Source organism: Clarias gariepinus, chromosome 20, assembly GCF_024256425.1.
Source record: "Clarias gariepinus isolate MV-2021 ecotype Netherlands chromosome 20, CGAR_prim_01v2, whole genome shotgun sequence".
NCBI classification, from domain to species: Eukaryota; Metazoa; Chordata; class Actinopteri; order Siluriformes; family Clariidae; genus Clarias; species Clarias gariepinus.
The window spans coordinates 29144076-29156888 of record NC_071119.1 but is presented as its reverse complement, the minus strand read 5'-3'; the positions used below and the strand labels follow the sequence as shown (position 1 = coordinate 29156888).

General features: G+C 39.5%; 1 pseudogene; it reads right to left on the bottom strand.

The window, feature by feature from the left end:
* Positions 1–2892: 2892 nt before the first annotated feature.
* On the bottom strand, positions 2893–12603 carry LOC128508469 (butyrophilin subfamily 3 member A2-like; annotated as a pseudogene).
* Between the last annotated feature and the right edge of the window lie 210 nt (positions 12604–12813).

The following is a 12813-nucleotide window of genomic DNA, read 5'->3' as shown; positions in this document are numbered from 1 at the left end:
CACTGCAGATCCGATGATGCACAAGAGCAGACGGATGAGAGTATGTTTAGCTTTGGTGTTTAACATGATTACATTTCTGACTATTCCCAAAGATGTAGCCATGCCCCAAACCCTACAATATACATGTTAAATACCAACATAAAGTCTCTGTACATGTCACTCTTTATCTTCAGAAGGTCCATCAGTGTGCAAGTTCTATTATTGAAGGCCCTGTTAATTCTCTGACCTGTTATCTGGATTGTTATTTCTACAACCTCTTATTGCAGACCTTCTGTTTCTCTGATCTACTAACTGGCATGTTTGTTTTCTGACCTACTAACCTTTTTATTGTCTGACCCATTCCTCTGCAAGTTACCTTACAATTTCATGTGTGAGGCCTTTAACCAACTGGCCTGCGAGTTCCTTAACCCGACCGTTATTTCTTTAATCAGCCACAGGTTTCCTGACCTGCTAGTTTGTGTGCAACTTCTCTGACTTCTCTGACTTAGACCATTGGCCTACAGTTTTAATAACCTGGTGTGTAAGGTGCTTTATCACCTTCCATGGCATGTCAGGTACCAGATCTGACATAACCTGACAGCAATGTATCCTGACATGCAATGTCTGAATTCTCAGACACAGATAAAGGTTCAAACTGCTGGATCAGAACCAGCACGCCTCCATCATGGTACCTCCAGGTAAATGCGGTGAACTTTGAAATGTTCCTTGGTGTGTTGGGATACTTTTTTCATGATTAAAAAAAATTTGGAAGATGAACAAATAAATACTACACTAAGTAAACACATACATACTAATATCCGTTCATTATATTGCAGCTACATGATGCTATGGGTGCATTTAAATGTCAATATTATATCAGTGGTGTTTGATTTTATATGCGTCTTATATATCACCTGAATCACTTGGACGAGCATGTGGTTTTATTCTGTCTTCTTTTCTCTCCTGATCAGACAAACCCACAGAGCAGGAGATCCACTCAGACTCAGAGGGAGACACAATCAGCCACGAGCTCACATCTACAGTCCCTACAGAGTCTGAGGACAAAAGTGAGATGAAACTACATTTCATATCCTTACATGATATGCTAACGTTCACCTTCCCTTCTCCTGATTCACGTGTGGAGAGAACAGGAGTGGATTCCAATACTGTGTAATAGAAAATGTTGATAACACTTCAACGAAAAGGTTTGGAAGAAATTTCTCTCTGAAGTGTTATCTCTCAGTCTGAGGGTCACTGTGACCTTCCCATACCAGGTATAAGTGCTCACATATCAATCAGATTCTTTAAAAACATTCCGATGTGTTCAGTGTAACTGTTTACATGAATGCTGATCTGGTAACTTGTGTGTTTACACGCTCAAAGTATTAAATCTGAATATACCGTCTGTAAAGTGGTTCTGCTTGCTGATGTGTTTAATCTGCTAGAAATTTAAAAAGAAGAAGAAGAAGATGTGTTTTCTCCAGCTTTAAAGTTAGGCTTCACATTTGTTCCAATAAATCCCACCTTCTGTGTTATGATTGGTTATAGATTCAGTCTCCTTTGTTATTGGTTAGAAACTTTACTGCGTGTTAAATGTGAGCCAATCTCTGGTATTTCTGGTAAATTTTCAATGCTATTAAATAAAAATCTAGGATTATTTTTGTTATTTTCTATAAGAGTTGACGGATATGCTGATCTTCCAGCACTAAGAGCTTTTATTATAGGTATAGGCTTTTTAATGGATGCATTCCTTCCATGCTGTTTAAAGTTTTTTTATTTATGTGTTTTAATTAGAGCTATATTATCTATGGTACAACAGTTGGCTCTAAATATTCAGTGACCTGATCGAGTTCTATGAGGTCTGTAGGATTACAAATTTATAAAATGTTAAATCTAGCTTCCAACATAATAGTATATAAACTGAACAAGTTCTGTACATTGGGTTTTACATTTTAAGGTAAAGTTGGTGACATTCTAAGAAGATCAAGTCTGGTACCCCAGGTGTCAGAGACATTAACCTTTTGTCTTTATGTACTTCCTGACCACTGGGTAGGTTCCCAAAGTCAATGTGAATGCTAATCTCAAGGCCAGGCTATGCCTTTGTCTCTATGAGAATGTAAAGGTTTGGGGGATACTGTCAGGCTGATTAGATTAGCATCTATGCATTTGAAAGCCACTGTTATGCTGATGAGATCAGGGCTGGGAAACTTCCATTACCAGGCTGACTCCTGTACTAGACTATGCTTTGTTTAGATTGTCTCCACCTCTTTGTATCCCTCCCTCTTGTAAAGTATAAACTCTCCAGAGCTGAGTTTTCAGTCAGACTTGGATGACCACAGCGACGCTCGGCGAGTTCTCAATAAAGAGTAACTTCTGCTTGAAAGATATCCCAACGTCTCCTGGTCTCTGAAAAAGTTCCCAACAGGTCAGACGGTGATCCAATCATACTGTAGATGATAACACTATGAGATTACTGATAAAGCTCTAAGTGGTAGTTTATGTGAATGTACGTTTAATGTGGTGTATTAAAATATTCATAAAATAAAATGTAATTTGAGATTTTTTAGATCAGTTGCATTGTTAGTTTTTTTTTACAATAATTTATCCCAGAGGTGGTGTATTCTGTGTCCTGATTGGTCAGAAGGTGTTGGTTAATTCTGTGTAACAGCAGCTTTAACTGTGGCGCAGGTTTGTTTTTATGTGCTTACTCTAATACATTATCGTTTCCATAGTAACAGCTCATTCACAGAATCATGTACAGCTCACAGTCCACTGATAATAAACAGATGTGCGTAATTATTAATAAGATGAAGTTTTATGTAACGAGCTTATTTAGCAGAATATTAAGACATACATTATGGTTGCTGTTACATTGTATTGATAGTTTAAGTGTAAATATCTTTAATTTAAGCTATTTGTGTGCATATAATATAAATGAACACATTTCCATTTGAGTTCTGTTTATCACTGTTGATTTAACAGCAGATAGCAGTGTTTAGCTGTTGTAGTGTTATGATTTATTATTTTATTTTTAACTTGTGCCCTTTCATCAAACTTTACATCAGTTTGTTAAGTAACATGACCCATTTATCTGGAAATATTTCTTTAGGATCAATGGCCGAAAATTTGATTTTGGTTTGTCTTTAAAACTGTTAAATTAACATAGTAAAATCTGTTATTAAAGCCAAAAGTAGTTTCTCTTCCCCCAACCATCCCAAGAACTGTCAAAATATAAAATAGGTTGTATCTCATTTTGCTGTGGAACTATTCAAATATATCTCATTAATCCTGATGAACTGCTGCAGTTTGTGTTAATTAAAGTGTTAGACTTTCCAATATTCTCTTTACAGACTAGAGACACTTTACAGATGTTAGACGTAATTAAATAAAACAAAAGATTACAGCAATGTCACCGGATTTATATACATTTTTACAATTTAATTAAATCATTCGCAAGGTTTAGGTGAGGAACACAGCACTGTTAGAAAAATAGTTCAGGGTAAACTTTATGTTTTTATCAACATGTCCGTACAGATAAAACACAAATGTATTTTTGCAATACAGTAATATAATAATAAAAAAAATTGTATGTTTACAACCGTGAGAAATCACATAAACTGTGAAAAATCTAATCTTTATTCTCCTAAATAATCCATACAGGATGTTTGTCTCTGACTCCAGGGCTGATCAGAGGACGCAGTGATGTTCTGACGTCCACATTAGTGAAAGTGTAGATGTGTGAGTGTGTATTAATATTATAAAATGACAGTGTGTGTGTATCACAGTCTAAAAACACTCCCACTGCTGTCAGCTCTTTATTAACGTCTGGGAGTGAAATCACTTCTGTTTGATCTCTGATATAAACTCCTTTATCTCCTTCATAACAGAGAACCCAGAACCCATCCTGTGGTGTAAACGGGACATTGTACATTCTCTCAGAATTATCATTGGCTACACCAACAAACCAGGAGAGTTTTACTGGTTTCTGTGACTTTCTCACTTTCACCTCCCAGTAATGTTTACCAGCCTGAAACCTCTCTTTACACAGAGTGAAGATTTTACACTCATTGGTATGGTTAATGTCCCAGTTGGGGTTTATAAAAGAGCATTTTATTTCCTTTCCCTTGTATGTTAGAGTCTTTGGAGTTTCCTCTGGGTCGAAGCTGATGTTCACTGGAGAAATAAATAAAATTTGTGTTAAATATTTAACATTCACACACACAGGAACATAGCGATATTAATCTGATTGTTTTACCTTTAAATTGTTTCACTCTGTCCAAATCTGTTGGATAAATAATAAATAGTCCAGTATACATAATTTTATAACGTCATTCTGTTCATAAAGTCTCACCATAAAAGATGAGTTCAGTGCTTTAGATCCTGACAACATAAACCAAAATAACTGAAGATTACTGTACATTATCGTTAAAATGCTGTGATGGATTGGCCCCCTGTCCAGTGTGTACTCTGCCTCGTGCTCTACGTCTCTGGGGTTAGGCTCCAGGCCCCATGACCCTAATGAATGATCACTAAATGTTTATGTTTAAAAGGGGTCTGTCTTTTCCCCACTGCTGTACACTTCATTTGTTTATCTTCTGTTGTAAAAGTCCAAAAGAAATACTTACATATAACTTACACTCCTAAAGGTTCTTCAGCGGTTCCTTCATGTTTACTAGCTGATTAGGGTTTATGGGCTAAAAACCCTTCATATTTTCCCAAACGAAACATTTAAGCTTTTATATTTTCTCTGAGTGTATTATACACATTTCACTATGTTAGAGATTTGTTCATCTGTCCTTCATCATATTTACCTGCTCCTGATGCCAACTGCAGCTTGACATCTGCTTAAACAAAGAGAGAACAGAGAGAAGATTTCTCAAACACACTTTAAATAACTTTCAATAAACTGTTAGTTAGGTTTGTATCTGATGTGTATAGACAAGAAGACATGACCAACCTCCATCCACAGTGTGATGATTTGTATCTGCACCTGAAGTTTCCTTCCTATCATCATTTTCCACACAGTCCTCATCCAGATGTTTCTTTTCTGATGGAGTTCCTGATGTTTCATGTGAAATCCTGTTGTTTCCGGTTGCTCCTGTTGTCCTTCTTCTGAGGTCAATCACAACTAAAGCATAAAGAAAACCACTGTCTGTATGAGACAGCAAAATACACTGCCTGCTTCCCAAAAAAGTACAACTAAGCTAATAGTTAAGATCATTCCACTGGATAATTACTGCAATGATTAATATGGTTGAGCTGCAACAACTTATTTAACTCAAATTGATGCAGTGAGGAGCTTCTCATTTCTTACACAACCATGTCAGAAGACATATTCTGGGTGTGGAAAATATGTTCATCTGTTTAAAAAGCATAAAATTGTCCTAAATCAAGAAAAAAAAAAAAACTTAGGTAATTTGCTAAAACTACTACAACTGGGTTAAGAACTGTAAAGCACAATGCATAAGATCTGGATGGATCGTGCTGAACTCCCAACTTCAAGGAAGGAATGTGGTCGGAAAAACTTTCTGAATGAACGTTATGGGAGATCACTTAAATATTTGGTGCAAAAAAGAGAAAAAACAGTAAGGTAAAGTAAGAGCATTTCAACACATAATGAAAGAGAACTTAAGAGATGGAACTAAACAGCTGTGTGGCCTTAAGAAGAACACTTATCAGTGAGGCTCAATGGAAAATAACTGTGGAGCAATGGAAATAGATCATGTGATCTGGTGAGTCCAGATTTATCCTGTTCCAGTGTGATGGACACATTAGGGTAAGAAGAGAGGAAGATGAAGCGATGCTCCATCATGCCTAGTGCCTTACCATACAAGCCTGTGGGTGCAGTGTTATGATCTGGGGTTGATTCTGTTAGTCAAGTCTAAGTTCAGCAATGTGCCCAAAAAAACGTGGTCAACTGACAACTTGAATGTACTGTATGACGAGGTTTTTCATCAATTGATTTTTTTCCTCTTTTTTTGTGAAATTGTAAATAAATTGTGAGTGGTCCAGTGGATTGGCCACCACATTCCCACCACACCCCATTGAGAATCTTTGGGATGTGCTGGGGAAGGTTTTACACAATGGTCCATAAATACTCAAGATGTTGTAGAATGGATGGAATGTTGACATTGCATAGGATTATCAGATGAAAATCTAGTGTAAGTGTGTTATTTATATTAAGTGCCTCACTCAAAGTTCCAACAACGGCAACCTGGCAGAGGTGGGGCTTGAACTGCTGACCTTCTGATCAGTAACTTAGAGCCTTTCAGCCTTAACTCACTGTCCTCTTTTATGTTCCATAACATAAAATATATAAAATATAATTATATAAAATATTGTTTTATCGTAGCACATATTTAGTGTCTTACCTTTTCTTTGTTGAACCAAACACACTGCAGATCCGATGATGCACAGGAGCAGAAGGATGAGAGTCACAGTGAAGGATACAATCCATGATTCTGCAAAAAAATGTTCAGTCTGAGTATGTTCAGCTTTGGTGTTTAACATGATTCCATCTCTGACCATTCCCAAAGATGCAGACATGCCCCAAACCCTACAATATACTGTACATGTTGAATTTCCAACATGTGGAAGGATGCCGTGTGGCGCCGGGTGTTTTTATACAGAGGCGTCAGAGGGGAGGCTGTGTGTGTGTGAACACAAAATCACTAACGAAACAAAAGACAAACATCCAACATAAACACAACCAAGAAGTCCTGTCCCCTCGAGACAGGGGTAATTCTTCTCTATTGTCTGTAAATTTTATCTTTTCTCTTTTCACTATTCTTTTCAGTTTATCATTTCCTTTTTTTCCCGCTATACTGAAGCAATGCTTCTAGCACTAGAAGTCCCAGAGAGCAGCCATTTGGCTTTTCTACCTATAAAACCCACAGGACAGCCGATGGGCTGGAAGGCTTTTAGCTAATATCCTTAATCGCCTGTGAACCGATGCTTTTTTTATGTAATCAAGGCGGGGCCATGCTGAGCCACTTCAGGGAAACTTGTGTTTCACTTTGCCATCTTAGGGAGAAATCAACACACATGGGTTTTTTTCCTTTGTTGCTGAGATTTATTGATAAAAACAGTACAAAATAAAATAAAAAAACAAACCAACCATTTGTACATATTTACAAATAATAATAAAAAGTGAGTGAGTACATTTCAGCAATCACTCACAATCCTGGCACTGCCATGGTATCTCCCGTCTGCATTTACCACATGTGTATCTGTAGCAGTGAACACATCGCACAGTGGCGTGATTGTTCTTGCATTTGTGTTTGACCTGACACATGGCTCTTTTTCCAGGGCTAGGTGCGGAGGGTTGTGTCCGAAGCAACTGTTCTTTTCTTGCCTTCTTCCCAGCCATAAGAGAGTTAGCCAACGCTCTTGAAAGCTCCACCAGGAAGTCCACCCCTCTTTCCTGTGTCCCGGTGCATGCTTGATACAGCACATGTGCATTCATTGCTGCCATGTCAATCATGTTATAGAACACGGCAACTGGCCAGCGCGGTGTTCCTGTGCGGACAGTGTACTCCCGCACCGTCTGGTCACATCCACGCCACACTTTGTGGTGTTGTAAAGGGTGACAGTGTTTGGCTTCCTTTTGGTGGTATTATCAGTCTGAACCACGCTGTGCATGCTGCTAAGAATATAGACGGTCTTCTTCTGTTTGGGCGCATACGCCGTCAGCGTGGCAGCAGTGGTTGAAAACACCTAAGAAATAAGTTATTGTTATTTTCATAGCACTTTTACACACAATGACACACTTGGAGGTGTTGATTCTAAAAATTAGAAACACATAAACATAGAACCACAAAAGACCTGCAACATACCAGAGTGGTGAATTCATTGCGATTTGTGTGTCTAGCAGATTGAGGAATGTCCCGGCGAATCTTGTTGACTGTGCCGAGGATGGTGGTGTCGCATGATGTCTTTGAAGCGGTTTCGTGGCATAGTTCCAACGATCTGTGGGTTTCCCAGGTTTGCTGACTAGCAGTCACGTAGTGATGGAACCTTGGTAAGCCCCCACAAGATGACAATTGCAATAAATGCCATTAGTTCAGGGAGGTCCATGAACCAATGAACATGCTCCATTTGCTGTGCATGTTGAATAGTCCATTCTCGAATGCTATGAAGCATGTCAAGAGTGATGAAACACAGGAAGCTCTGAAGGCGACTCGAGATACTGTTCCTGGCCTTAGCCATTGGCTCTCCATCTGTGGCGTACGATTCTATTGGGGTGAAAGGGAGACGCGTCCCCACCTGTTCTTCACGCCACACTGTGCCATCGTTCGCTGTCTCTGTCAGGTCAGTCCCCAAACTAGCTCTCTTTTTAGGTTGAGAAGCAGTCTCCTCATCTGCAGTGTGAACAAATTCAAATTGTGAGCAATGGGAAAGTCAAACGAAATCACAAATGCAAATTCAAATTCAAATTTTATTTGTCACATACACAAACATACACAGTACGAAATGTAGTGAAATGCATTATACGACTGCCATTGACCCTAAAAGAGAGTTAAATTTTACAAATAAGAAATAAATATGAATAAAAGAAATACGATAGAAATTAAATTACAAAATTAAATTAAACTAGGAAAAATTGAACTAAAAATAAAAATAGAAATGTGCTATGAAAAAATAGAACTAAAAATAAAAATAGAAATAGGATGTACAAAATAGAAATATACTGTGCAAATTGAAATATACTTTACGGTGTGTGCAAATATGCATGGAACAAAGTGTCTTAGTGCAGAGGTTATTAAAGTGACTTTGTGCACTGGTCCAGGATGTAAACGTAAAACTGTAAAATGTAGTGTAGTTGTGAAGGTAGGTGTGCAAAGTTATTAAAGTGTCTTTGTGCAATGGTCCAGGATGTAACGTACGACATGTAGTGTATATATGAAGGAAGGTGAGCGTGTAATTGTCCATAGTGTTCATGGATGTAAGAAGATTGATGGATTTGACCATGCATAGATACTAATTATAATTCCAGTATCTCCTCCTCTGTATCGGAATAATGTCTGAAATATCTTACTTACTATATCCACTTACTTGTTTGAAATGAAATAGGAAATAATATGAAATGAAACTTAACCTGAAGACTGATCAGACAGCTCTGAGTCCGAATCCGGCTGAAGTTCTATGTCTTCTCCATCCGAGTCACAAGGGCTTACTTTACTCAGGATCATTTCCAAGGCCTGCCGAATGGTGAGTCTTCGCTGCATTTTCTTTTCTTGGAGAGGAGGTTTGTCACCACAGAATTCTTGAGGGCACTGAGGTTGTAGGCGATGTGCAGTGAGATTTTATCCACCTCAGCACAAAAGGGAGTTCTCTGCTTTTAGCACCCCTCCCTCACTCCCCCACACAAACAAACAGGCCACCAGCAACCATTCACGCACCCCCCCCCCCACCCCACACACACACACACTCCCCACTCCCCTGCAGATTGCTCAGGTAATGACCTAATTTACACATGAATTGATGCTAAAAAAAACTAGCCAAGTTAGCAGTCTCTTGGCTAAAGGAGGGTTAAAAAAGTCTGGGACTTCTAGTGCTTAAAGATCTAAGATTCATTCCAGATACACAATATTACCATTTCTCTCAAACATTGTTCACAAATCAGTCTAAATGTGTGATAGTGAGCACTTCTGCTTTGCTGAGATAATCCATCCCACCTCACAGGTGTGCCACATCAAGATGCTGATCTGACATCATGAGTAGTGCACAGGTGTACCTTATACTGCCCACAATAAAAGGCCACCCTGGAATGTGCAGTTTTTTGCTTTATTGGGGGTCTGGGGACTCAGAACCGGTCAGTATCTGGTGTGACCACCATTTGCATCATGCAGTGCAACACATCTTCTTCACATAGAGTTTATCAGATTGTCAATTGTGGCCTGTGGAATGTTGGTCCACTCCTCTTCGATGGCTGTGCGAAGTTGTTGGATATTAGTGGGAACTGGTACACGCTGTCGTATACGCCGGTCAAGCACATCCCAAACAAGCTCAACGGGTGACATGTCCGGTGAGTATGCTGGCCATGCAAGAACTGGGACAATTTCAGCTTCCAAGAACTGTGTACAGATCCTTGCAACATGGGGCCGTGCATTATCCTGCTGAACATGAGGTGATGTTCATGGATGTATGGCACAACAATGGGCCTCAGGATCTCATCACGGTATCTCTGTGCATTCAAAATGCCATCAATAAAATGTACCTGTGTTCTTCGTCCATAACAGATGCCCTGATGCGTGCCCATACCATAACCCCACCACCACCATGGGCCACTCGATCCACAACATTGACATCAGCAAAGCGCTCACCCACACGACGCCACACACGCTGTCTGCCATCTGCCCTGAATAATGTAAACCGAGATTCATCCGTGAAGAGAACACCTCTCCAACGTGCCAGACGCCATCGAATGTGAGCTTTTGCCAACTCAAGTCTGTTACGGCGACGAGCTGGAGTCAGGTCAAGACCCCGATGAGGACGACGAGCATGCAGTTGAGCTTCCCTGAGACGGTTTCTGACAGTTTGTGCAGAAATTGTTTGGTTATGCAAACCAATTGTTTCAGCAGCTGTCTGAGTGGCTGGTCTCAGACGATCTTGGAGGTGAACCTGCTGGATGTGGAGGTCCTGGGCTGGTGTGGTTACACCTGGTCTGTGGTCTAGACTGATTTGTGAACAATGTTTGAGAGAAATGGTAATATTGTGTATCTGGAATAAATTTTAGATCTTTAAGTCCATCTCATGAAAAATCAGAGCAGAAAAAATGTGTTGCGTTTATATTTTTGTTGAGTGTATCTCCAGAAGGTCCATAGTACTGTAACATCAGTGTTCTGTTATTCGATTATAAGTTCTATTATTGAAGACCCTGTTAATTCTGACCTGTTATCTGGATTGTTATTTTCACAACCTCTTATTGCAGACCTTCTGTTTTGCCTGATCTACTTGCTAGCATGTTGGTTTTCTGACCTACTAACCTTTTAATTGTCCCATCCCTGTGAAAGTCACCTGACAATTTGATGTGTAAGGTCTTTAACCAACTGGCGTGCAACTTCTCGGACTTGTTGTCAGGATAATTCCCCCACAGTATGGCAGTATAAACATTAATTGTTACAAGAGTTTCTGGACCCATTGGCCTGCTAGTTTTAATTATCTGGTGTGTAACGTGCCTATCATGGCATGTCAGGTACCTGACCTGTAGGTGTACACATCTAACCTAACAGCAATGTATCCTGACATGCTATGTCTGAATTCTCAGACTCACAGCACGCCTATATCGTGATGAACTTTGAAATGTTCCTTGGTGTGTTGGGAAACTTTTTTCATGATTAAAACCCCAAGTACACACATACATACTAGTATCTGTTCTACTTGTTCATTATATTGCAGCTACATGATGCTATGGGTGCATTTAAATGTCAATATTATATCAGTGGTGTTTGATTTTATATGCGTCTCTTGTAAATCACCTGAATCACTTGTACAACCATGTGGTTTTATTCTGCTTTCTTTTCTCTCCTGATCAGACAAACCCACAGAGCAGGAGATCCACTCAGACTCAGAGGGAGACACAATCAGCCACGAGCTCACATCTACAGTCCCTACAGAGTCTGAGGATAATAAAAAGTGCTTTGTTATTTCTGTTTTTAGGATCTTTAATGTAAGTGTAGATGAGTAGATCTTACTGTTGGTGAACTTGTCGTTACTGAGATGTTTCAGATCTCTCCCATCTTTATGTGTCCAGGTGATTGACGGCTCAGGAACCCAACCATGTGACTGACAGCTAACATTCACCTTCCCTTCTCCTGCTTCACGTATGGAGAGAACAGGAGTGGATCCCAATACTGTGTGATAGAAAATGTTGATAACACTTCAACAAAAAGGTTTGGAAGATTTGGAAGAAATTTCTCTCTGAAGTGTTACCTCTCAGTCTGAGGGTCACTGTGGCCTTCTCATACCAGTTATCACTTTTTACATGACACACATAGTCTCCTCTATCTGTTAGTGTCAGGTTCTCCAGTTTCACAGAGACGTCTCCTTTCTCCAGATCTCCTAACAGGAACACTCTGCCCTGGTACTGAACATCTACAGGACTCTTCTGGATCTGTGTGTTCTTGTAGAACAGAGCCGGGGTGTCATACATATTGGGACGGTACCAGCGCACTTCCAGGGGTCGAACATCCACATTATTGGTTACAGCACAGGGCAGAGACACAGAGGAACCGAGGAGACCTGAGACTGGAGACTCAACCTTCAGTGAAAAATATCCTGGAGGAGAGATTTTAGGTAGTTGAATAAAATAATAATCCTAATGAGAACTTTACATAGGAAATAAAAATCAGACTCACCAGAAGAAGTTTGGAAACTGAAAGAGAGAAGAAACATCCAAACCCATCTCAGATCTAGAGCTGTGGATAAGGGAAGGATATTTATGAAATGTGATCTAAATATTAATCAAGTTTAAATTCAATTGAAACTGATTAGTATTTTTATTAACATTTTAATAAAATATTTGTGGCTCAGTGGTTTCGATTTCCACCCAAACCCCAGCCACTTGATGCAGTGCTGGTCCCAAGCCTGGATAAAATTAAAGGGTTGCACAGACAAGGGCATTTGGCGTAAAACCTGTGCCAAGCTTGTGTGTAGACCAGATGGTCTGCTGTGCTGACCCCTTGCCAGGAGCAGCCGATAGGCCAATCAAAGGCTTTGATGTTCATTGTAAAAAGCGCTATACAAATAAAATTTCAATTAATTCCCAAACATGTCACTTTTAACCCCATGAATTCTAATATTAAATCAACTATGTTTACACAAACAATATTT